The sequence below is a fragment of the Euleptes europaea genome, chromosome 12 (genome assembly GCF_029931775.1).
Source record: "Euleptes europaea isolate rEulEur1 chromosome 12, rEulEur1.hap1, whole genome shotgun sequence".
NCBI lineage: Eukaryota > Metazoa > Chordata > Lepidosauria > Squamata > Sphaerodactylidae > Euleptes > Euleptes europaea.
In genome coordinates, this window is record NC_079323.1 from 6,317,565 (window position 1) to 6,342,189 (window position 24,625).

General features: G+C 48.1%; 1 protein-coding gene across 1 annotated transcript in view; it reads right to left on the bottom strand.

Moving 5' to 3' along the window:
* The window catches only part of TENM4 (teneurin transmembrane protein 4), a 450,745-nt gene that overhangs the window by 161,950 nt on the left and 264,170 nt on the right, over nucleotides 1-24,625 (bottom strand). The window lies entirely within an intron of this gene.

Below are 24,625 nucleotides of genomic sequence, written 5' to 3' on the forward strand. Positions count from 1 at the left end.
CAATAGAGCGGTTTTAATACATTTTATATCATCTAATATTCTTTCAGTCTACACAACCACTTGCTTCTGTTAATTAAATGGATATACAACCAATTATTCTCTAGCCTTTATTTTCCCTAAATGGTTTATTGTAATTACAATTATGATGAACTTAAAATATTGATACTAAGATTGACAGTTTTATGCTATCATTCACCCCCAATATGTCTTCATCGAGTCTACCATTATAACTATTCATAACGGCCTAGCGACTTAACTACTGACCTGTTGATTCTCCTCCAAAAGTAGCCGCTGCTCCTATGGCAAACTTTTCCCTAATTGGGGTCATTTCTAGATATGGAAGCCAGCTTGGGAAAAAGGACATTCTGAAGTAGCTAGGAGATGGAGTTGGAACATATATATATAGGAAGATTTTGGGCGAGGGGGGGATGGTTAACTCTGCCATCTGTTCTCCTGTAAACCCCCCCCCCCAATGAATAAGGACTGAGATCTTAGTACTTGCTTTATAATATATCACGTTAACCTACGCCACTAAGAAGTGAAGTTTTCTTTCTTACAAATAAATGTATGCACATTACGGTTGCCAACCTCCAGGTACTAGCTAGAGATCTCCTGGTATTACAACTGATCTCCAGCCAATAGGGATCAGTTCACCTGGAGAAAATGGCCACTTTGGCCATTGGACTCTATGGCATTGAAGTCCCTCCCAATCCCAAACCCCGCCCTCCTCAGGCTCTGCCCCAAAAACTTCCCACCAGTGGTGAAGAGGGACCTGGCAACCCTAATGTGCATGGATACAGGTTGTACATGTTTTCAATCTAATATGAGAACAGGGCTCTTGTCATGAATAAAGCAGCTCTCATTCTGTGGAGATGGATCTTAGCAATGGCAGCCTAAGGTTTAAATTAGATTCATCTTCAGTGCTACTAGAACCACGCAGAATGTTCCTCCCAGTTCTTACAAGTGGAATTCATTGAGCCAGGTTAGGGTAGCCAACCCCCAAATGGGGCCTAGAGATCTCCTGGAATCACAACTGGTCTCCAGGGGCGAGAGATCAATTCTCCCAGAGAAAAAGGCTGCTTTGGAGGGTGGATTCTATGGCATTATGCTCAACCGAGGTCCCTCCCCTCCTCAAACTCCACTTTCCCCAGGCTCCACCCGCAAATCTTCAGGAATTTCCCAACCTGGAGCTGGCAACCCTAAGCCAGGAAGTACTGGAAGCATCAATTGCCATGGTTCTTGCTGGCAACGGATAACACAGGTCAGCAATGGAAAGGCCGGCTGGTTTACTGGGCTCCAACAACGTAAGAACATAAGAACATAATAAAGGCCATGCTGGATCAGACCAAGGTCCATCAAGTCCAGCAGTCTGTTCACACAGTGGCCAACCAGGTGCCTCTAGGAAGCCCACAAACAAGATAACTGCAGCAGCACCATCCTGCCTGTGTTCCACAGCACCTAATGTAATAGGCATGCTCCTCTGATCCTGGAGAAAACAGATATGCATCATGACAAGTATTCATTTTGACTAGTGGCCATTGAATAGCCCTCTCCTCCATGAACATGTCCACTCCCCTCTTCAAGCCTTCCAAGTTGGCACCCATCACCACATCCTGGGGCAGGGAGTTCCACAATTTAACTATGCGTTGTGTGAAGAAATACTTCCTTTTATCTGTTTTGAATCTCTCACCCTCCAGCTTCAGCAGATGACCCCTCGCTCTGGTGTTATGAGAGAGGGAGAAAAGCATCAAGAGCGCGATGGGGCCTTAGGGGATAACATGATTGAGTTGAAATGAACAAATTCATTTGATTAAAACTGTTGAGCTAATCTTTGGGAGCTAATCTCAGTTGCAAAGTGAGATACAATTAAAAACAAAACAAATACAGTAATCTGATCCTGATCCAAACCGATCAGGAATTAAGTGTTTTGAGCAGGCCACGCTGAGGGATTCGCCCATCCCTACTCATAGGTCAACTGTACAAAGCAAAAACGAAACAAACAAATAAGGACAGTGACGGTCAATGACTCAGGACCCCTTTCGATTAGCCTTTCACTGCATGCCAGGAGAGCAAAAAGAGATCAGCTTTTGCCTCGATGGAATGCCGGATTCTCCCTAATCAGGTCAAGGATGAACAAGACAGGTTGGAAGAGCAGGGGGGAACTCCTATCAGATTTACTTGATGCCAAGCGGCGGTGCTTTGTAAAGGCAAAGCACGGTATGAATCAGTCCTACGGAATAATATGCACATAAATAAGACAGCACAGCTTAAAGGCGAGGGGGAACACGCACAAAAAGGGCATGTTTATATGATTAGCCGTTGCCTCCTAAAAGTGCAGAAGAAAGCCGAAACAGCTCCCCGTATTATTTCTTTCTCTTCCCCAGTATAAACATTTCATATTTAATCACGATCCAAATTCCCCTTTGGGCTCTCTGCAGCTCTCAGATTTGCCGTTCGCCATACTCGAAATGGCATTTCCTGATTAAGGGAGCACACATTATTCCCCCCACACACCCCCAATAACCCCACACTCCCGTACGACACGGCACATCCTCCAAGAAAGTGTACAGTGGCATTACCATCAAGTCCGCCCGACGTAATTCAGAGCAGAAAAACAGAAAGAGAAGAGCTCCGTTTTGTTTATGAAATCATGCCAGTATTTGCCAAGTGTTCCCCAAAGAATCTTAGCATGAATGCAGGGGAAGAAGACTGAAGGCAGCAAAACGGAACCTGAGGCTTTTGAACTTGCATAACCAAGCGTATTAAACCTTCCTGGGAACTGGACGGATGCTTCTCGGCGCAGATTCAAACTTAACTTCTGGCGTCTTTCAGTGGCTTTCATCCAGACGTCACACCAAGCCATGGTTTGTACTAACCAAAGAGTAGAACCCAAACCGCAGTTTGGAATTTCCCAGTGTAAAACAGGCAAGCCATTGGTTTAAAGCTGCTTGTCAGATTTTGTATTCTGTCCCCTTGATCGATTCAAATGTCTATAAATTCTCATCCATCTCCCTGTGCTGCCACTTTAGGAGGCGGAATAAAGGCTGTAACCATGGTTTATCAATTCAGACAACCTCCGGAATACAAACCATGGTTTGCATGCTGGTTTCCAATTCTGGTTTGCTACCATGATAGTGCTTGCTTGAAGTGTGGTTTGGCACGATGCCAGAACCAAACAACTATTTTATTGATAGTTGACATATTTGACCCCCTCCTGCCGATTTTTATCACAGGCCAATGATCCAAAGAAATTTGCCCAGGAATGCTCTGTCAACAGTTCACTTCCCAAGGGTGTATCCAGATCAAGATGGTAATTTTTGTATTCTAGTTTTGGAAACGAACTTTATTGCATAGATTTAATATGTAGACCAAGCTGGAACCATTTGTGACAACGCTGAATGTAAGCAATATGAACAAAATACACATACGCAACAATACCAACAAGCCACCCTCTGAATAGGACCTCTACCCTTTTTTTAAAACTGCCCCTACTTATGTGACTTTTAACAGCAAAACTAAGTAATTTAGCAGGTGAATCTTTACGTAGCCTAAAAGAGAAGTGACTTCCTCAAAGTCAGGCCACTGTTGAAAGTGTACAAGAAGAACCAGTTGAAAAGTTGACATACATTCCTTTGTAGAAGAAGAAGAGTTTTTATATGCCGACTTTCTCTACCACTTAAGGGAGAATCAAACCGGCTCACAATCACCTTCCCTTCCCCTCCCCACAACAGACACCCTGTGAGGTAGGTGGGGCTGAGAGAGCTCTGTCAGAGCTGTGACTAGCCCAAGGTCCCTTGCTGGCTTTGTGTGGAGGAGTGGGGAAACCAACCTGGTTCACCAGGTTAGCATCCACCGCTCATGTGGAGGAGTGGGGAAATCAAACCCGGTTCTCCAGTTCAGAGTCCACCGCTCCAAACCACCGCTCTTAACCACTACACCTCGCTGTCTTTGCACATTTCATAGCTGATTGATATACTCTTTGCAGTATACAGGAAGGAAAAAAAAAGGAAATATCAAGATCTGTGGGTGAAAGGACTTTTTTAAAAAATGACGTTCTCTGAAGTCCTAATGGCGCTGTGAGAGATCCCCCTCTCTGAGTTTGCTTCTCCAAATCAGTTGCTCAGACGTTGATACAGAAACAATAGATTTATTGAAGCCTTCAGGAGATGAGACAGGCACAGGTAGAAAGTTGCAAGTGAGGGGCTATACGGGTTTACAGAATATATTGACTCCAGGGCACTGGGGCACTGGGGTTCACACTTATTGTTATGGGAAGTTACAAGCTTGGCATAATACAAAACATCAGACGGATCCCAGGAAGTCTGGTGCGGCTATCACACTTCCAAGGCCGCACCGGCCTGAGGGAGTACTGGCAGGAAAACAGCGGGGGGGGGAAGATACATGGGCCATCAGGTCTGGCGCCTGAGACCAGAAGGTGTGAACTGCTTTTACGAGTTCACTGATAATGCCGCAGGTGATGGAAAGCAGAGACACAAAGACAGAGACCCTCACATTCTGCCCCCCTTAAGGCCCCCCTCCGGGAGGACGAGGCTTATCGGGATAAGCGAGGTGGAATTCTCGGACCAAGTGAGGAGCTGCCATGTGGGGTGCGGCCACCCATTCGTCATGAGCGGAGCCAAGGTTTTTCCAGCGAACAAAGTAAAACAGTTTCCCTTTCTTCCATTTGGAATCTAAAACCTTGGATATTTCCAAATGAGTATCCCCTCCTACTACGGTAGGAATTTCATGAGCGGGAGGGGGGTGGAACTGGGGGGCCGCTACATAAGGTTTGAGGAGGCTTATATGGAAGACTGGATGAACCCCCTTGAGTGTCTTAGGGAGACTCAGTTCCACGGTAACCTCGTTGATTACTCTGGTAATGGGGAAAGGTCCTACATAACGGTCGCTCAGTTTTTTGCAGGGGCGAAGAGAGCGGAGATTTTTGGTGGACAGATAGACTTGCTCCCCCACCTTGAGTCCCCATCCCGGAGACCGGTGTTTGTCCGCTTGTTCCTTGTACTTGCTTTTTGCCCTTTCCAGATTTTTGAGCAACCATGGCCAGGTGGATTTAACCACCTGAATCCACTCCTGAAGATCAGGGGTAGACTGGAGCTCTGGCGAGACGGGGGCAGAACCGAAAGGGCCAAAATCCGTCCCGTATATAACTTGGAAGGGGCTAAAGCCGGTAGAGGAATGAGGCGCATTGTTGTACGCATATTCGGCAAATGGCAGCAGGTCAACCCAGTCATCCTGGTGGAAATTTACATAGCAGCGCAAATAACATTCTACTACCGCATTTACTCGTTCTGTTTGACCATCCGTTTGGGGGTGATAGGCGGAAGAAAGGCCCTGTTCCTCCACTCCCATTAACTTTAGGAAAGCCCGCCAGAATTTGGCAACAAACTGGACCCCCCGGTCGGAGAGGACCTTCCTCGGGATCGAGTGTAGCCTGAGGACGTGCGTGATGAACAGTTTAGCTAAGCCCTGGGCTGAAGGAAGACCTGCACATGGAACGAAATGAACCTGTTTGGAAAAGAGGTCTGTGATAACCCAGAGAACCGTTTTCCCCCGACTTGGAGGTAGGTCGGTGATAAAATCCATGGCGATGACTTCCCAGGGACGGGAGGGGTTCTCAAGCGGTTTGAGAAGCCCCGGGGGTTTTCCCATCCGTTTCTTGGCTGTGGCGCAGGTGGGGCAGCTGCGCACATACAACTCCACATCAGACCTCATACCGGGCCACCAGAATTGCCTTCGAACCAGGTGAAGCGTTTTTACGAAACCAAAATGACCCGCTAGCCTGGCCCCATGTACAAGTCCCAACACTTCTTTGCGAAGGGAAGATGGGACATATAGTTTCCCCCCTTGCACCCACCAAGTGTTGGTTCGTTCCAAGCCAGGGGGGAGGAGATTGTGCTCCTCCTCCTGCAAGGAGGCGTCCCGGAGTCGCTGTTGGAACACTTCCGGGATACCTTTGAGCGTAGGGGGGGTCTCCGGTTGGCGGGCTTGGGATCGGGTGGTGACGGCCAGGCCAGGGACTTCCCCTCGCTGTTCGGGAGTGAACAGGGAGTCGACGGGGCGATCGAAATCGTTGCGATACTGGGGAAGTCGTGACAAAGCATCAGCTAGGGCATTTTCTTTGCCAGGGACATGTTTGAGGGTGAACCGGAATTTTGCAAAAAATTGGGCCCACCTAATTTGTTTGGCATTGAGTTTTCTAGCTCCCTTGAGAGCCTCAAGATTCTTGTGATCAGTGCACACTTCGAACGGCAGCTCGGCCCCCTCCAAGAAGTGTCTCCATATGGTAAGGGCATGTTTGACCGCTGCTGCCTCCTTCTCCCAAATGGCCCAGTTGATTTCGGACTGGGAAAACTTCTTGGAGAAGTAGGCGCATGGCCTCAACCGTCCCCCCTCATCCCTCTGCAATAGGGCCCCGCCCATTGCTACATCCGAGGCATCCACCTGCACCATGAAGGGCTTGGTGCAATCCGGGTGAGCCAAAACGGGTTCGGATGAAAAAAGTAGCTTTAAACGTTCAAAAGCTTGCTGGCACTGGGGAGACCATTGCAGACGGGCTGAGGGGAGTGCGGCGCTAGCCCCCCTGTCCTTGGTACGCAACAGGGCAGTGAGGGGAAGCGCAACTTGGGCAAAGTTGGGAATGAAATTCCGGTAAAAGTTGGCAAACCCCAAAAACTGTTGAAGTTGGCGGCGGGTAGTGGGGGTTTCCCAGTCCCGCACCGCCTGGACCTTGGCGGGGTCCATTTCCAACCCTTGGTGGGAAATCACATACCCCAGAAATGTAATAGAAGGTTGGTGGAATTCACACTTGGACACCTTAGCATACAGTTTGTGCTCCCGCAGCCGCTGGAGCACTTCTCGCACTAGGCGCACATGTTCTTCCATGGTCTCAGAGTAAATAAGAATGTCATCGAGAAATACCACCACCCCCCGAAACAGTAAATCATGCAAAACTTCATTAATTAATTGCATAAAGACACTCGGAGCCCCCGAAAGTCCGAACGGCATGACCAGGTACTCAAACATCCCAAAACAACTGGAAAAGGCCGTTTTGGGTTCGTCTCCTTCTTTGATGCGAATGCGGTGGTAGGCTTCTACCAAGTCCAGTTTGGTGAAGATTCGGCCCTCCTTTAATTGTGCTAGAAGGTCAGGAATAAGAGGGAGGGGGTAAGCATTAGACTGGGTGACTGCGTTCAGTCTGCGAAAGTCAATACACAGTCTTAAATCTCCCGTCTTTTTCTTTACAAAGAAAGCTGGGGCTGAATAAGGAGCCTTGGAGGGGCGTATGAAACCCCTCGCCAGATTGACATCCAGATAGTCCCGCAATACAGTCTTTTCACTGGGGCTCATGGGGTAAACCTTTCCCTTAGACAGTTTGCCTTCCCCTACGATCTCGATGGCACAGTCCGTTTCTCTGTGGGGAGGCAGTTCGTCGCACTCTCTAACATCGAAAACATCAGTAAACTGCGAGTATTCAGAGGGTAATTGAGGAGAGACTGGGGCGGGGGACCCTACCAGCGCGGCGGCTGGAGTTCTGAGTACCCGTTCCTTGTCATGCAACCCACAGGGGTTTTCGGGGAAAGAAAGCACCCGTTTAACCCAATCAATAGAGGGATTGTGTCCCCTTAACCAGTTCATCCCTAACACTACAGGGGTTACAATAGGGGCGATGGTGAAATACAACCGTTCCCAATGTTCCCCCACGGACATAATCACGGCTGCAGTTCTGTGGGTCACAGGGCCCCGTTTAAAGTCACTCCCGTCCATTTGGGAAAAACGGAGGGGTCCCGGAAGCCGCTTGCGCCGGACACCCAACTTCTTGGCAGTTTCCTCATTTATCATGGTGCGGGCACACCCCGAGTCGACCAACGCGGGGACCTCTAACGGGGGACCCCCTTTGGGTAGGGACAGATGAACACGCACAAATACATTGTCCTCTTGGGCGCTTACCATCGGTGGAGCTCCTTGCACAACGATAGGGACGGTCTGCTGCGGAGCCCCCTCTACAGCAGACCGACGGCGTTTTTTGCCGGCTGTTCCCACTCTTCCTCCTCGCTGGAAGAGGGGGACGGGGTGGTGGCTTCCGGGGAGCCGTCCGAAGCAAAGACGGTATTTGTAATCCGGGACCCCGATGGGACCGTAGAGTCGGATGCCCCATCCTGGGGGCGCGCGTGGAGAGCGGAGGGTGCGCCGGAGCGCCGGCTCAGAGGTCCACTTCTGCGGCGAGGCTGGCTGTCGGCGGCCGGTTTCGTCGGCTCGGCCTGGGTTTGGCGGGGAGGGGTCGGACGGCCTGAGCGAGAGGGGCATTGCGATGCAAAGTGACCCTTTCCCCCGCAGATCAGGCAGACGCCGGCCTCGAACCGCTTGCGGCGTTCCGCGGCCGAGAGACCCCCGCCACCCCCTTGCCGGAGTTCCCGGCCACGGTCACCTCGGGGCCTGGGGTCTCGCCCAAGCCGTTGCTTGGACAAGTTCAGGAGTTGCTTGCGATTCTCGATGTCAGCAGCATGGCGAACCCAACCTTCCACATCCGGGGGGTTCCCTTGCATGAAGGCCCAATGTTGGAGGTCTGGGTTGAGACCCTCCCTGAAACATTGTACCAAGGTAGCTTCACTCCAGTCCAGAATTCGGCTAGCCAGTGACTGGAACTCACTTGCATACTGCGCCACCGACTTAGTCCCTTGGCGCAGTTGCATCAGGGAGGCTTTAGCCCGCTCACCCAGAGTCGGGTCCTCAAAACGGTTTCGGAGTGCTACCATGAACTCGTCCAGGGTTCGCAGTACCGGCGAGCGGAGTTCATACTGCAACACCATCCAGGCAGCCGCCTCCCCTTGCAGTAAGGAAGCCACGTACTGCACCCGGGACTCCTCAGAAACGAAGGTTCGGCCTTGTTCCCGCATAAAAATGTCCACTTGGACCATAAAAAAGGTCAATTGGTCTCCCGACCCGTCATACGTGACTTTCAGGTCCCGACGGGCCGGGGGGGCAGGGGTTGCGGGCGGAACTACCGGCGCCCCGTCTGGGGGAGCACCGGCTGGAGGTTGCAACTTCAGCGCATCTAGGGCCGTGGCCATCTCACCCATTACGCGTTGCATGGTCTCCATCTGCTCCTGCATAGCCCGGCGGTCTTCCTGCCACTGCTTTCGTTCTTCCTCCATGAGGGCCTCTTTGCGGGCCGGGTCCCCTTCGAGTCCCGTGCTGGGGAAGGCCAACCGGCGATCCTTCGCCGCAGTCCGCGAGAGCGACCAGCCCTTGGGAGAGTCCAGCCAATAAGTAAGCCCCCGGGGACGTTCGTCCCGATCTTGGTCGGGGGCGCGACCCTTCGGTTTCTTTGGCTTGGCTCCCTCCTCCTTCGGGTCCGGCTTCTCCGGCTCGTCCGGAGCCTTGGGGGCATCGGGGATAGGGGTGGTGTCCTCGTCGGCTGACATTCTGTCCAAAGCGGTACAGCTGCAGTCCGAGAGGCAAGGACTTGCAACTTAATGTGAGAGATCCCCCTCTCTGAGTTTGCTTCTCCAAATCAGTTGCTCAGACGTTGATACAGAAACAATAGATTTATTGAAGCCTTCAGGAGATGAGACAGGCACAGGTAGAAAGTTGCAAGTGAGGGGCTATACGGGTTTACAGAATATATTGACTCCAGGGCACTGGGGCACTGGGGTTCACACTTATTGTTATGGGAAGTTACAAGCTTGGCATAATACAAAACATCAGACGGATCCCAGGAAGTCTGGTGCGGCTATCACACTTCCAAGGCCGCACCGGCCTGAGGGAGTACTGGCAGGAAAACAGCGGGGGGGGGAAGATACATGGGCCATCAGGTCTGGCGCCTGAGACCAGAAGGTGTGAACTGCTTTTACGAGTTCACTGATAATGCCGCAGGTGATGGAAAGCAGAGACACAAAGACAGAGACCCTCACAGGCGCCTAAAAGCAGAGTAGCAGCTTTCGAAAAGGGAAGGGACAGCTTGCGTTCCCTGATGTCTCGGTTCAAACCGATTCAGCCTGGACCAATCAGCGCCATTTCCTCGCTGTTTTTCCGCTCAGCAAGGCGTACTGAAAGGCACTCAGAGCACGAACACCTTCTTAACTCCCCCCCCCCACCTCATCGGGTAACGTTCAATACATTTTCACTCTTCCACTTATGGCTTCCCACAGACTAGAAGAGCACAGCGCAATTATCAGCCATTAAAAACAGCCATTTGCCACCAGGGTACGAAGCTCCTAGTGTCTATGACTGCATGCATGTGTGCCCTCCTTGTGGGCTACGTTTCTCAGAATTAACTGAAACAATTTTTAGTTCCTCGACAGCCCTTTTCTGACAAAATGGGGGACGAAAAAGGGTTGGTTTTTATATGCCGACTTTCTCTACCACTTAAGGAAGAATCAAACCGGCTTACAATCACCTTCCTTCTCCTTCCCCACAACAGACACCCTGTGAGGAAGGTGGGGCTGAGAGAGCTCTAAGAGGGCTGTGACTAGCCCAAGGCCACCCATCTGGATACATGTGGAAGAGTGGGGAAACCAACCCGATTCACCAGATTAGTGTCCGCCGCTCATGTGGAGGAGTGGGGAATCAAACCCAGTTCTCCAGATTTGAGTCCAATGCTCCTAACCACGGCTCTTAACCACTACACCACACAGGCTCTCACACTGGGAAAGGACCATGTATACTTCTTTGGAGGAAGAGGGAGTAAAATGAGTGCATAGACTGAATAAATGGGGGGAAACAGAATACTTAAACTAAAAGTAGCGTGTAACGGAGAAAACACATGGAAATTGGCTGGGTGTGGGCCCACCTTCAATTTGTGAACTTTCCCCGTCTTAATCTGCTGTCCATATTTAAAATAAGATTTCAGCTCTTTGAATTCTTTTGTACCACCAACAAGCGATGTACGACAGAGCAAAAAAGACACCCAGAAGATCATATTCAGCAAAGTTAGAGAAGAGAATGGAAAGGGGGAGGGAGAGGGCAGGAGGGAGGGAAACAAAGGTAGGGATTTTGACATCCAAAGCAAAATGGACTCTTCTCAGGACAGGTTGATGGAGTGGGGGAACAGGCTAGGACAGGCTACAATGATTGTGATAGATCACCCCGAGCAGTAAAGATCAGGCATGCTTAGTGAAGTGTAAGAGACCCCGGGGTTGGTCGGAAGGGGAGACAAAAAACTCTCAGGAGTCAGCAGAAAAAATAAAATAAAAATAAAGATTTTGTTTAAAAGATCCCTGACCCAACCCGCACAGGGATTGATGGCCTTTTACAAGCTTGTTGACTGGCCTGAGCAGAGCAAAGGAAATGTAATAAATAACCGAAGTCATCAATTACAGAGTTTTAATTTAAGACCCGAGTTAAAGCCCTGGGGCTGAAGACGCTAATTGATTTCTAAGCTAGTGCTGAAAGAGGGATCCTCCAGAAATGCAGAGCTCTCCGTCAGCAGTCTTTGTTACAAATTTCTTGTTTAATCTTGGTGCATGTATATGGGGGGGGGGGTTTAAAACCTCCCAGGCAGAGCCTTTTGTTCTCAATTCTGGGCCATTGATCTTTAATTGAAGGAAATATCCAACTCGAGGCAATTTTCTTCAATAAAGTAAATGTGTCGTGTGTGCACGTGTGTAGTCTACACTGAGACCGGCAGCGGCAGGATGAGAGAGATATGCCTGCCTTTGCCCATTTTAGCGGAAGAACGGCTTTGAAAAGGCCATGGATAGCCACCGAGGGGCCCCGTCAGAAGTTCAGTCTGAGAGGTGATGTGGTAGCCATCTTTCTAGAGAACTTGCAGAGCCTTTGTCCATCATCTTCCAGACCTCTTGGAGGGCAGGAGATGTGCCACAAGATTGGAGGAGGGCGAACGTTATCCCAGTTTTCCAAAAAGGGAGGAGGGGTGACCCAGGAAACTACAGGCCAGTCCATTTGACCTCTGTCCCAGGGAAGATACTGGAGCAGACATTAAAGAGGTCAATCTGTGAGCATCTGAAAGACAACTCAGTGATCCAGGGAAGTCAACATGGATTCGTCCCCAAAGGGTCCTGCCAGACCAACCTCGTTTCCTTCTTGGATCAAGTGACGAGCTTACTGGATCGAGGGAACATGGTTGATATTGTTTACCTGGATTTCAGTAAGGCTTTTGACAAGGTTCCCCATGATGTTCTGATGGGTAAACTAGAGGACTGTGGACTGGACCCTAGGATAGTTAGGTGGATCGGGAACTGGTAGGAGAACCGAACTCAAAGAGGAGCTGTCAATGGCATTTCATTTGAATGGAGAGAGGTGTCCAGTGGGGTGCCACAAGGTTTAGTTCTGGCCCTGGTACTTTTCAATATTTTTATAAATGATCTGGATGAGGGTGTGGAGGGTCTACTCGTTAAATTTGCAGATGACACCAAATTGGGAGGAGCGGCGAACACACCAGAAGACAGAGATAGAATTCAATGAGATCTGGACATGCTGGAAAAGTGGGCTCTAGGCCAATACTGCATTGAGCAGGGGATTGGACTAGATGGCCTGTATGGCCACTTCCAACTCCATGATTCTATGATTCAAGTATTTGAAGGGCTGTCATACAGAGGATGGTGCGGAGTTGGTTTCTGTTGCCCCAGAAGGTCGGATCAGATCCAAGGGGTAGAAATTATATCAAAAGAGTTTCCAACTAAACATCAGGAAGAACTTCCTGACTGTTAGAGCAGTTCCTCAGTGGAATAGGCTTCCTAGGGAGGTGGTGGGCTCTCCTTCTTTGGAGGTTTTTAAGCAGAGGCTAAATGGCCGTCTGACAGCATGGCTGATTCTATGAATTTAGGCAGATCGTGAGAGGGAGGGCAGGAAGGGATAAGTCAGTGGTCAACTCTTGTGGCCCTTTCTTATAAGACCGTGGCTCAGTGGTAGAGCATCTGCTTGGCATGCAGAAGGGTCCCAGGTTCCATCCCCGGCATCTCCAGTTAAAGGGACTAGGCAAGGAGGTGATGCGAAAGACCTCTGCCTGAGACCCTGGAGAGCTGCTGCCGGTCTGAGAAGACATTATTGAGTAGACAAGACTTACTTCGATGGACCAAAGGTCTGATTCAGTATAAGGTACCTTCATGTGTTCATGTGACCAGGGTAATACCAATTGCCACTTTGGGGTCAGGAAGGAATTTTCTTCCAGGCCAGTTTGGCCAGGGATCCTAGAGGGTTTTTGTTGCCATCTTCTGGGTATGGAGTAAGGGGTCACTGGGGGTGTGGGGGGCGGTCTTAGCTAATGGGCAGCAGAGGTAGGTGCCCTGGGCCTCCATGCTGCAGGTGCCCCAACTAGGGTCGCCCGCTCTGGGTCTGATGGCAAAGAGGGCCCTGGCAACCCTCAGTATATCATCAACTGTTTTGAATATTTCTGTAACAATTTACACTGGTGGTTTTACATGTAGCCTGTATTACAGGCCTAGTGTTTGTAACATATCTATTGTGTACACTTAATAAATTTATTGGATTTGTATCTTGCCCTCATCCCCGGACATTGTTTTATAAGATTTTATAATTTCCAGCTCAACCTCTATTTATTTATTCTTCTATCCCGCTCTCCCCGACATATCTGGGCTCAGAGCTTCTGGGTGCCACATGATAACAATGAGGCGGACAAACAGGAATGGGTTCAGGGGAGAACAACGACAGTCAGAGGTGTACAAAACCACTCCAATTTCCTCAAGCAAAGGAACTGGGTCCGTTTAGCCTTCAGAAGGTTGTAGGGAAATATGATGGCACTCTTCCAACACCCAAAGGGCTGTCATATGGAAGAGAGCAAAGATGTTCTCTTCTATTCCAGAGGCAAGGCTGAGTCTTATGCAGCACATCATATTACCACGACAAAAAAATGTGTGTTTGTGTTTATTTAAAGGAAGGGGGGGTATTGTGGGGAGGGGCTGTGGCTCAGTGGTAGAGCACTTGCTTGGAATGCAGAAGGTCCCAGGTTCAATCCCCGGCATCTCCAGTTAAAGGGACTAGGCAAGTAGGTGATGTGAAAGACCTCTGCCTGAGACCCTGGAGAGCCGCTGCCGGTCTGAGTAGACAATACTGCCTTTGATGGACCCAGGGTCTGATTCAGTATAAGGCAGCTTCATGTGTTCATGTGTGTTCAATGAAAACACTGCTTGATTTGAGTTTCAGTCCAACGATTCCATGAGTTTCAGTCGTAGCTGACTTATGGCGACCCCGCAGGGTTTTCAAAGCAAGAGATGTCCAGAGGTGGTTGACATTGCCTGCCCCCATGTTGGGGTTGCCCAACCTCCAGGTGGTGGCTGGAGATCTCCTGATAGTACAACTGATTTCCGGCCGATAGAGATTAGTTCACCTGGAGAAAATGGCTGCTTTGGCTTTGAAGTCCCTTCCATCTCCAAACCCCACCTTCCTCAGGCTCTGCCCCAAAAATCTCCAGCCATTTCCCCACCCGGTGCTGTCAACCCTACCCCATGTAGCAACTCCTGGGATTTCTTGGTGGTCTCCCATCCCAGTGCTAACCAGGGCCAACTCTGCTGAGCTTCTGAGAGCCGATGAGACCAGACAAGCCTGGCCCAGCCCCACATTTTACTTATGAGAAAAACATGGGGCCAGGAAGTCCATGTTTTTACCGTAATAGCATGGCCCCAGATCACAAACGATCCGGCCCCGCTACCCTCCACCGATGCCCTTTAATTCAGATTCATCGGAACTCAGAGAAATATGTGGCTCCTTTTGTTCTCTTTTCTCTGGGATAAATCTAACAGCAATTACCAAGATAACTACTGCACACCCTTCCTCTCGCTCTCCCCCTGATGAAATTATGTCATTTCTGGAGGAGCAGCTGCTAGGAAATTAATCATACTTTGGTGATGACATTCAATGCTGTTATACAATGAAGGTTTCAGGGAACGGAACGACTGCCAAGCTGTCAATCTATCAGCAGCTTGGCGCAGCCTGCAGTTGCTACCCTGGATCCTAGGGTGCAAGGCTTATAAAACAGGTAAGGTATTTTTTACCAAACATCTGTTAGGCTGTGTTTGCACACCAGTGTACCATCTGAGCAACTCCAGAGCAAAGGGCAGGACGAGGACAGGCTTGCCAGTAGGTGCCCAGCCTGCCAAGGGAAGGAAAGGATACAGACAGGATGGAGCGGGTGCAGTGGAGAGCAACGAGGACTATCAGGGGCCTAGAGACCAAGCCCTGCGAGGAAAGGCTGAGGGACTTGGGAATGTTCGGGGGGGGGGGGCATGATTGCTCTCTTTAAGTATGTGAAGGGCTGTCATTTAGAGGAGGGCAGGGAGCTGTTCCTGTTGGCAGCAGAGGAGATGGGAGACTCGCAATAATGGGTTTAAATTGCAGGCGGAGAGGTACCGGCTGGATATTAGGGAAAAAAATTTTAACAGTAAAAGTTGTTCAACACCTAAAAAACCCCCAACACAATAAAAACAAAACATCAAAAGATATTAATTAAGGAGCCTTAAGGAAAAAGTCAGGAGCCCTGTGGCGCAGACTGCAGTACTGCAGTCAAAAGCTCTGCTCACAACCTGAGTTTCATCCTTCCGAGGTCGGTAAAACGAGTACCCAGCTCGCTGGGGATAAAGTGTAGATGACCGAGGAAGGCAGCGGCAAACCACCCTATAAACATCGTCTGCCTATTAAACGTCGGGATGTGACGTCACCCTATGAGCCAGTAATGACCCTATGCTTGCACAGGGACTACCTTTACCTTTAAGGAAAAAGCAACTTGAAGGCTGCTCTTGCCTGCACTATTCGGACTGGCTGTAGAGTCTGCTATTATAGTGGCTCGAGCAAAATAGGTTTTTATAATCTGGTTTTATTATTATTCTACATCTACATCCAATTATTTTGTAGGGGTCCCGTGGCAGAGTGGTAAGCTGCAGTACTGCAGCCCAAGCTCTGTTCACGTCCATAAACACAGACCATAAAAACAACCCTGGACTTCCTGGGTGGTCTCCCATCCCAATACTAACCAGGGCCAACCCTGTTTAGCTTCTGAGATCTAACAAGATTGGGCTAGCCTGGCCCATCCAGGTCAGAGTCCGTTACTATTGACAGATACAAAACACTTAGAATATCCATTCACAGATTTCTCGGTGTCTAATTTGACCCCACCATTCACTGACTTCTGTCGACCTTTAGCCAACTTATTCTGCTGCAAAAGTTCATCGCAGATCCCAGCAAACACCCATACATTTTAGTATTATACATCCTACCAGGGCCTATCCTAGTAAAATAACATTTTTCCAACTAGATGCCTTTTTTATGATGGGAACTGTATCGCCGTCTAATCTATACTACGGCGTGTTTCTCCATGATCAAAGTCAATTACCACTCAGTCCCAACGTACCTCTAAATGGAGTTTTAATTTGTGTATATTAAAGAGGAGCCTTCCCATCGGGGTATTCAGTGTAATTAGAGAAACTAGGACAGGCAGATTTTACAAGGAACCTCCTACCTTGCTTTGTAATTGCTGAATTGTAAGGTTGGTCCGTTATGGTCAGTATAACTTTATACAAGCTACTTCATTAGACAACCTGTAATTCATGGGGTGGGAAGGGGGAGAACTTAATTGAAGGAGCGTGATTCATATACTTAATTCAACTGCCTCCAACTCGATTCCCCAGCTGCCCCCCATATATCTACCTGAACACATTCAGTCTATGAGTCCAGCCCATTACTATTATCAATTTGATTTATTTATTATACCCTCGTGCCTTCCCACAAGAAGCTGAGAGTGGTCTGCACAAGGTTTCCTGTCAGTCGCTTAGCCTGAAGACCTTGACAGAATTACCAGTCCTCAGAGCACCCCTAGGTCTCAAAGTATCCTAAGCGGGACTGAACCAAAACAACACTCCATTTTCTGTGAATGTTTTGGACAGTACTACAAAGACGCCCCCTCCTTTAGCAAGTATTCATCACTGTTTGCCAAAATGTTTGCTGGTTAGCTTGAACTGCCATTACCGGTCCTCACTCTCCATGGCCATCACTTGTCCTCACTCTCCATTGCTCTTACTGGCAACTCTGATTGGCTGTGTAAGTAGGGTTGCCAACCTGCAGGTGGTGGCTGGAGATCTCATAAGAACATAAGAAAGGCCATGCTGGATCAGACCAAGGTCCATCAAGTCATAAGAACACAAGAAAGACCATGCTGGATCAGACCAAGGTCCATCGAGTCATAAGAACATAAGAAAGGCCATGCTGGATCAGACCAAGGCCCAACAAGTTCAGCAGTCTGTTCATACAGTGGCCAACCAGGTGCCTCTTGGAAGCCCACAAGCAAGACGACTGCAGCAGCACCATCCTGCCTGTGTTCCACAGCACCTGATATAATAGGCATGTTCCTCTGATCCTGGAGATCTCCCGCTATTACAACTGATCTCCAGGTGACAGAGATCAGTGGAGAAAATGGCCACTTTGAAAGGTAGACCCTCCTTTCCCCAAACCCTGCCCTCCTCAGGCTCCATCCCCAAAATCTCCAGGTATTTCCCAACCTGGACCTGCCAACCCTATGTGAAAGTGGACTCAGATCTAGCTCTTCTGACTGGCTGTGACATTGTTCATTTGCATTCGGTAATGTTACTATATTAGACTTAGCGTTGCATCATAATATGGTTCACTGCATAATTCGTATGTGACCAGGTCAGACAGCCAGCATCGTGACGTGGTTAAGGTGTCAGACTAAGAACTGGGAGACCCAGGTTCAAATCCCCACTTGATGGCAAAAAAAATAAAAATCTGATAATTTCAGGAAAAGGAAGCTGGAGCATTGGAGGAAAGGGAAGTTTAAATAAGAGAATGGGGGAAAGGAGGGGGGAATGAGCCTGAAGAAAATAAGTTTTTTTTTTCTTTTGTTCTCGGCTCTTCATTTTGAGACTTAACTCCTTGTCCTAAAGACTTGGAAAAGATGCCTGAAACACCCAAATTTTAGGCCGAAGTCTGGCAACCCTAGGGGGAAAAAAAGTGGTAAACTGGAAGAAACTGATACGGTCTAAAAAGCTGAGGGGGTGACAGGGTGGCAGCTCAATTTGGGAGAATATAGTGGAATTTTGGCAGCGATCCAAAGTGGTCTTGGACTGAAAAGCCAAGGGGGGAGGGATTGAGTTAAGCCTGGGGTGGCAACCCTTTTCAATGGAGAGTCACTACTGTTAATAACTTTGGGTGAGACCCAGCCTGGCAGTTGATAAAACAAAGCTGAGAAATTGGAGGAAGAATGCAGACCACAGAAATGGTTGGCCCCCAGCCAGGGCTGAAGGGTAACCCCAGGAGCCGAACAGAGAATTCAATGTGGAAATAAATTCGCCACAAGGGAGGGGAGGAAGGGTTAGTTATACAAAGCAGAGGGAACGTCCATTGCTCTTTGTCTTCGCGTTTGGCGCGGCGACTCGGCCCCGGTAAAAGTTTACTACATTAAAATGACAGAAAAAAGGGAAAAAAAGAAAATACGGAGGCACGAAGTTCCGACACTTCGTTCGAGTCTGGAAGGTTGAAGCGAGAACGACCGAGAGTTTTATTTGAGCGGAGAAAGCTGTAAGGACGCTGCGCTGCATCCCAAGTCTGCTTGTCATCTTTCTCTAAACGAGCATTAAAAAAACCCGTAAAAAAACTAAAGGTGGGTGGGTGGGGGAGAGACGGAGAGAGAGGCACTTTTCTCCCCTACACAAAAGCCTGGCAAATTGTTACAAATGGTCCCAAATCTGGGAGGGCTGATTAAGCAGCTGACACTGAGAAATTAATGACGTTCTCCCCACCAGAGAACCCGAGTAAAAATCCAGCGCAGTGCGGGAGAGGCATAAATCTAAGCGAATGGGACAGTTCAGAGTAAAGAGCCCTATCAATAATGGAATTTAAGACCGCCCAGCAGCCAGCTCAGGAGGAACTCAGAACTAAGTCGTCAGAGATCGTAGCGGCTCGGGAACGTAGGCATGATCCCTACACGCCCCTCGCGGCCCAACGATAACCACAGAACAGCAAGTTCAACCGCATGCATAAACGCAGGGCATGGTGCTTCTGTTTCCAGACAAATCGGCACCCGGGGCCAGTGCGTGCGGTAAGCTATCCCTCGATAACAATCCCTTCGCCGCTCGGTTCAACTTTCCATTCAACAAACGTTCAAGGGAGGTTGGAAGCGGGCTATAAACAGATCGGGAGCCCTTCATCTCCCTTTTGGGATTTGGTTTTTTTTGTAAAACACCAGCAGAAGTGTAACTTTCTGGTCGGAAAGGTTACGGGCCCCGTAGGCTGGGGGAAGACTGAAGGCAAGCTATGGATAAATACCCTTTTTAAGAGATGGAAGTGCTGCCAGAGAGCCATTGGTACCTGTGACGTGTACCTGTATTTCTAGTGTGCCACTTGCTGTGTGTCAAAACAGATTTTCAGGCTTCTGACACACTACAAGAATCTCAGGCAGCAGTGCGATCAGTGCTTACACCTTCCGGGCAATCATACCTCTTTCATACCAATTTCATGGAATCAGAGTTGGAAGGGACCACCAGGGTCATCTAGTCCAACCCTCTGCACAATGCAGGGCATTTACAACTACCTCCCCTCACACCCCCAGTGACCCCCTACTCCATCCTCCAGGATCCCTGGCCAATCTGGCCTGGACGAAAATGGCTTCCTGACCCCAAAGTGATGATTGGCATTACCCTGGGAACCTAAGAAAGGGCCACGAGAGCAAAGCACTGATGCTAGGGTTGCCAGGTCCCTCTTTGCCACCAGCGGGAGGTTTTTGGGTGGAGCCTGAGGAGGGCGGGGTTTGGGGAGGGACTTCAGTGCCATAGAGTACAATTGCCACAGCGGCCATTTTCTCCAGGTGAACTGATCTCCATCTAGTACCTGGAGGTTGGCAACCCTAACTGGTGCAACCCTTCCTGCCCTCCCTCTCATGAACTGGCTAAGTTCACAGAATCAGCCTTGCGGACAGATGGCCATCTAGCCTGTGCTTAAAAACCTCCAAAGCAGGACAGCTCACCAACCTCCTGGGAAAGCCTGTTCCTCTGTTCAGTTTTCTGCTGAATGTTTAGACCAGGCCTTAGGTCGCTTCAAAAGGGGGCTAGAAAAATTCATGGAGCGCAGGTCCGCCCATAGCTATTAGCCATGGCAACTTAATGGGACTTTTATGTTCAGAGGCAGGGATTAAACAGGGGGCTGGCATCACAGTCGGGCCTGCTCAAGCGTCCCAGGAGAGTCTGGACTGCCAGAGTTGGCAACAGGATGCTGAAATTGATGGACCCTCGGAACGACCCAGCAAGTCAATATTGATGCGACTGCAGTTGGTATCGTGCTCTTTTTTGCAGGACAGAATCTACGGCTTTGTGTGTGCGCGTGAAGTGCTGCCGCATCCCTTCTGACTTATGACGACCCTATGAATTAATGACCTCCAAAACGTCCTATCGTTAATAGCCATGCTCAGGTCTTGCAAACTGTTACAAAGATCTCAACTTTGGCCGATTCCGCACTAATTATTTGTAACGTGTAATGAAATGTTTTATCTTTCTGTGTCTGCTCCATTTCCCCTCCGTTTGGTATCGGATACGTTTTTCAACTGTTGAGATCTTTGTATTCCAGGCCCTGTGTTTTTAATAAACTTATTTACACCATATAATAAATATAATTATTTTGTTATAGATTTTATAGTTTCAAGCTCAACCTTTATTTTGTTATAGATTTTATAGTTTCCAGCTCAACCTTTGAGGCTCCCTGTATTTTTCTGGTTGAGTTTTTTTCCTCCTCCCCTTTTGTTGTTTACGTGCAAACTGAGGGCTGTGACTTCCTTGACTGATAGGGTTGCCATCCTCCAGGTACTAGCTGGAGATCTGCTATTACAACTGCTTTCCAGCCGATAGAGATCAGTTCCCCCGGAAAAAATGGCCACTTTGGCCACTGGACTCTATGGCATTGAAGTCCCTCCCCTCCCCAAACCCCGCCTTCCTCAGGCTCCGCCCCAAAAACTTCCTGTTGGTGGTGAAGAGGGACCTGGCAACCCTATTGATTGAGTCAATCCATCTCATGGTGGGTCTTCCTCTTTTTCTGCTTCCCTCAACTTTTCCTAACATTATTGTCTTTTCTAGCATCTTTTCAGCTTTGTACTCTCTTCCAGCCCTATAATTCAATAACCTCCACTATTTCCAAAATTGCTTCCCACTGCAAGGAGGAATCATTCACCTGCTTTAAGTGCAAACAAGGCGAAGAAAACATTAAGATGCAAACTCAGAGTGTCTTTGAAGTCTACTGAAAAGGAAACGGGAGTGAAAGAGAAGATGGTTGAATTTAATTCAGTGACGTTGCATCCTCTTCCAGATACCATGGCTGTCCCAGACTCTTACTGTGACTGGTGACTGCAAGCGAATGTGTGGCATTTTACAGACAGTGAAAGCAGACGTTCAAGCTCTTTGCCTGCAGTTAACAATTGAAATATGCTATTTCTCAGTAGTTAGTATGAAACGAAGACAGGGACTTGAATAAACCTCCTTTCAGAACTTATTAAGATGGGTAAAGCAAGATTTTGTTCCTGCTCTTGCAAACAATGGCTGGAGCAAACTATGAAGTGGAAACATCTGCCTTGCTCGACCTCAAGTCTATGCCAGGTTTTTTTCCTGGTGTTAGTTGGGACTTTCTGCAACTGAGGATTTCTCATGACCGTTAACAGAAATCCCTTACGACAAGCAAACTTGAAACCAGTGGCAGCCTCAGCTGGCTTGCCGGCCAGATAAGAGCTCTCAAGGGGTCGGAACTGGCCCCCGGGCTGTATGTTTGGCACCCCAATCTCAGCTCTGGAGGGCAGCAGCAGAGGCTCGATGGCCATCTGTCAGCATGGCTGATTCTATGACCTTAGGCAGATGATGAGAGGGAGGGCATCTTGGCCCTCTTCTGGGCATGGGGTAGGGGTCACTAGGGCTGTGGGTGGGGGAGGTAGTTGTGAATTTCCTGCATTGTGCTGGGGGTTGAACTAGATGACCCTGGTGGTCCCTTCCAACTCTATGATTCTATGAAAATAGAGCATCAGAGCCCGGGTTCCTGGTTTGAGTCTCACGATAGCCAAGGAACTGATGAAATCAGCATAAAGGAGACCCGAAAGCCATCCACAGTGTAACCTGACCCAAAAACTTGGAGGATGCATTGGTGGTGGGGGAAAAAATCACAATAAAAACAAATACTTGAACGGACGCGTCTTCTGTTTTTTGGCGCTCCAGCCTGGCATTTTTATATCGTAGGTTTTGGGGGCTTTAAAAAATAATAACAAACTTGCCCTGTCAGTTGCTTTTGGGCAGCTGCTAAACTGGAAGATCGTTCTCAATGTTTTTAAACAATTATTTCCTAGCACAGAAAGATGTTCGTTTTCAGCAGTCGCTGTAGGGCCGTATATCTCCCTTACCCCGTAGCTTTTAAATGCCAGCCTCCAGGTTTCAGGGAGCTTTGCAACAGAAAGAGCAATCTATTACAGCATCTCTCCAGGTCAGCTCCCGACTTCGGTTCGGGTGTCTGTGCGCGCGAACGAATCGATCTTGAAAATAATGGCCCTAATGCAGGCTCTTATATCTTTTAACACTCTTCCTTTTAGAGCGGCAGTTAAATCTTCATACCGTCCCCAGTCCCTGGGCTATGCGACTAACGGGGGCTGCAGTCCAAAGCAGTAATGCCATGTGTGTCCCCCCCCCCAATAAAACCAGAAGGCCTTTGCTCGTGTTAACAAAAAAAAAGGCTTCCAACAGAAGCGTAGGTTTGGAGAGCAAAGAACAATATTATTTGGGCTATATTTAGCTTCCCTCAAGCACGTGGGAAGGCTCGATCAGAAAGAGGAGAGAAAAGGGCGAGAGAAGCCGGGTAGAACTGGAAGCAATTTCCCCATCTTGGGGTTATTATTTTTTTTGCCTTTTCCTTGCTTCTAAAGGCTCGGATAGCGGGCCTGGGATTGAAGTGTGGCTTTTAAGTGCTCAGAAAGGCTGCCTAGACAGGGAAGCTCTCGGCTTCACACTCGTCGGAGGTATATGGATTTGATAAAATTACTGATGGGGTGGTGGTGACTGGAAACCTGATTTTTTTAAATTTTATTTTAAACGACTGGGTTGTGGTAAGCTTCTGAGTCGCTGACGAGGGGGCCGAGCGAGAGGGGATCCTTCGGCGGCAGGACCCGTTCTCGCTCAATGCGCCTCGACCGGCATCATTCCAAGCTTTGTTCTCCCCCACCAGCCGGTATTAATTGGTCTAGGGCACGGCCAAAAAGCCCCCCGGGGTTTCCCACCATCCACGGGAAAGTACCTGGGAGAACGGCCTTCCCAGACACTTTTCTATCGGGGCTGTTCAGGGCCCCTCTCTGGTCGTCCCATCTGTGCATTTATTTCTCTGGAGCTCTTGAGCGGATCAGGTTCCCAGAGACACTTCACAAGGGCGTATTGTGGAACTCGAGGGTGGAATTAACAGAGAGATCATTAAGTGCTAAGTTGAAGGGTCGGAACTGAGATGAAACAAAATCTGCATATAGTTAAGGCCTCGGTTGCTTCACCTTGAAAGATATGAAATGAGTTTTGGACAGAAACCAAAAATGGGGCCTGCTAGATACTATTTTTCCCATTATCTAGGTCAAAGTAAACGTTAATGTACTTTAAAAAAAAAAAAACACAGATCATGAATGCATACCACTTTTGCTTTAGATGCGTATCCTGATAAGGGGGTGAGGAGGGAGGTGCAAGCAGTGGTGCAGTCTTGCTAAAGAGTGAGGCTTTGCCTCTCAAACGTGCTTAATCTACAAAAGACCCAAAGAAGGTTTTTTTAAAGAATCGGAAACTGTGTGTTGAATATATAGATAATTAATATAGAAATAAAATATTAGGGAGTGTCATAACAGTGATGGTTAATTAAATAGCCTTGTATTAACCACATGTATCAACTATATGTTTTTAGGAAATAATATAGTTGTCATAAGGATAAATCTTTTTATTGATTTTTTTTCTAAATATGCTGATATAATATGACTGTAAAAGAATTTTAGATGTTTAAGTAAACTGTTCCCATGTTAATTGATTAGTAGTGAGTATCTCCAGATGTAATAGCATAATTATTATGAGAACTATATGTGTAATGGATATAAAACTAGTATACTTAATAGCCATTTATATAACCCGATTTTGTACAGTTATTTTTTGGTTTTAGAATAACTAAAGCCTGATAGATTGTAGTCCCACTTCACTTACATAGTAATGTCTCGTCTAAGAAATGGAGCTTTTGTATGTTATGTTATGTGTACTTGTTTTGTGTGTGTTTTGTATTGTGTTAAAATATGAAATAAAAAACATTTATTTTAAAAAATGTGCTTAATCTGGATTTGAAGCTCTAGAGGAAGAAAAACTGGGAATTCAGCTGAATTTGAAGCTTGCATGTGACTGTTTTTTATCATATAGCTGAGCTGCTGCAGTTATTAGATCTTTTTTTTTTTTTTTGTGAGACACTGTAGATTTTACCACTTCACTAAATGGTACTGTTTGTTTTTAATGCAATACACGGCCTTGAGTGCCATCAGGCAGAGTCTGGACTTAAAGTGTAATAGAAAGCAGGCGTGTCTGCATATATAATTTTACAGCAACGTACCAAAAAACAGACAAAAATCCAATCACCCCTACAGAGAAAAGATCCAATT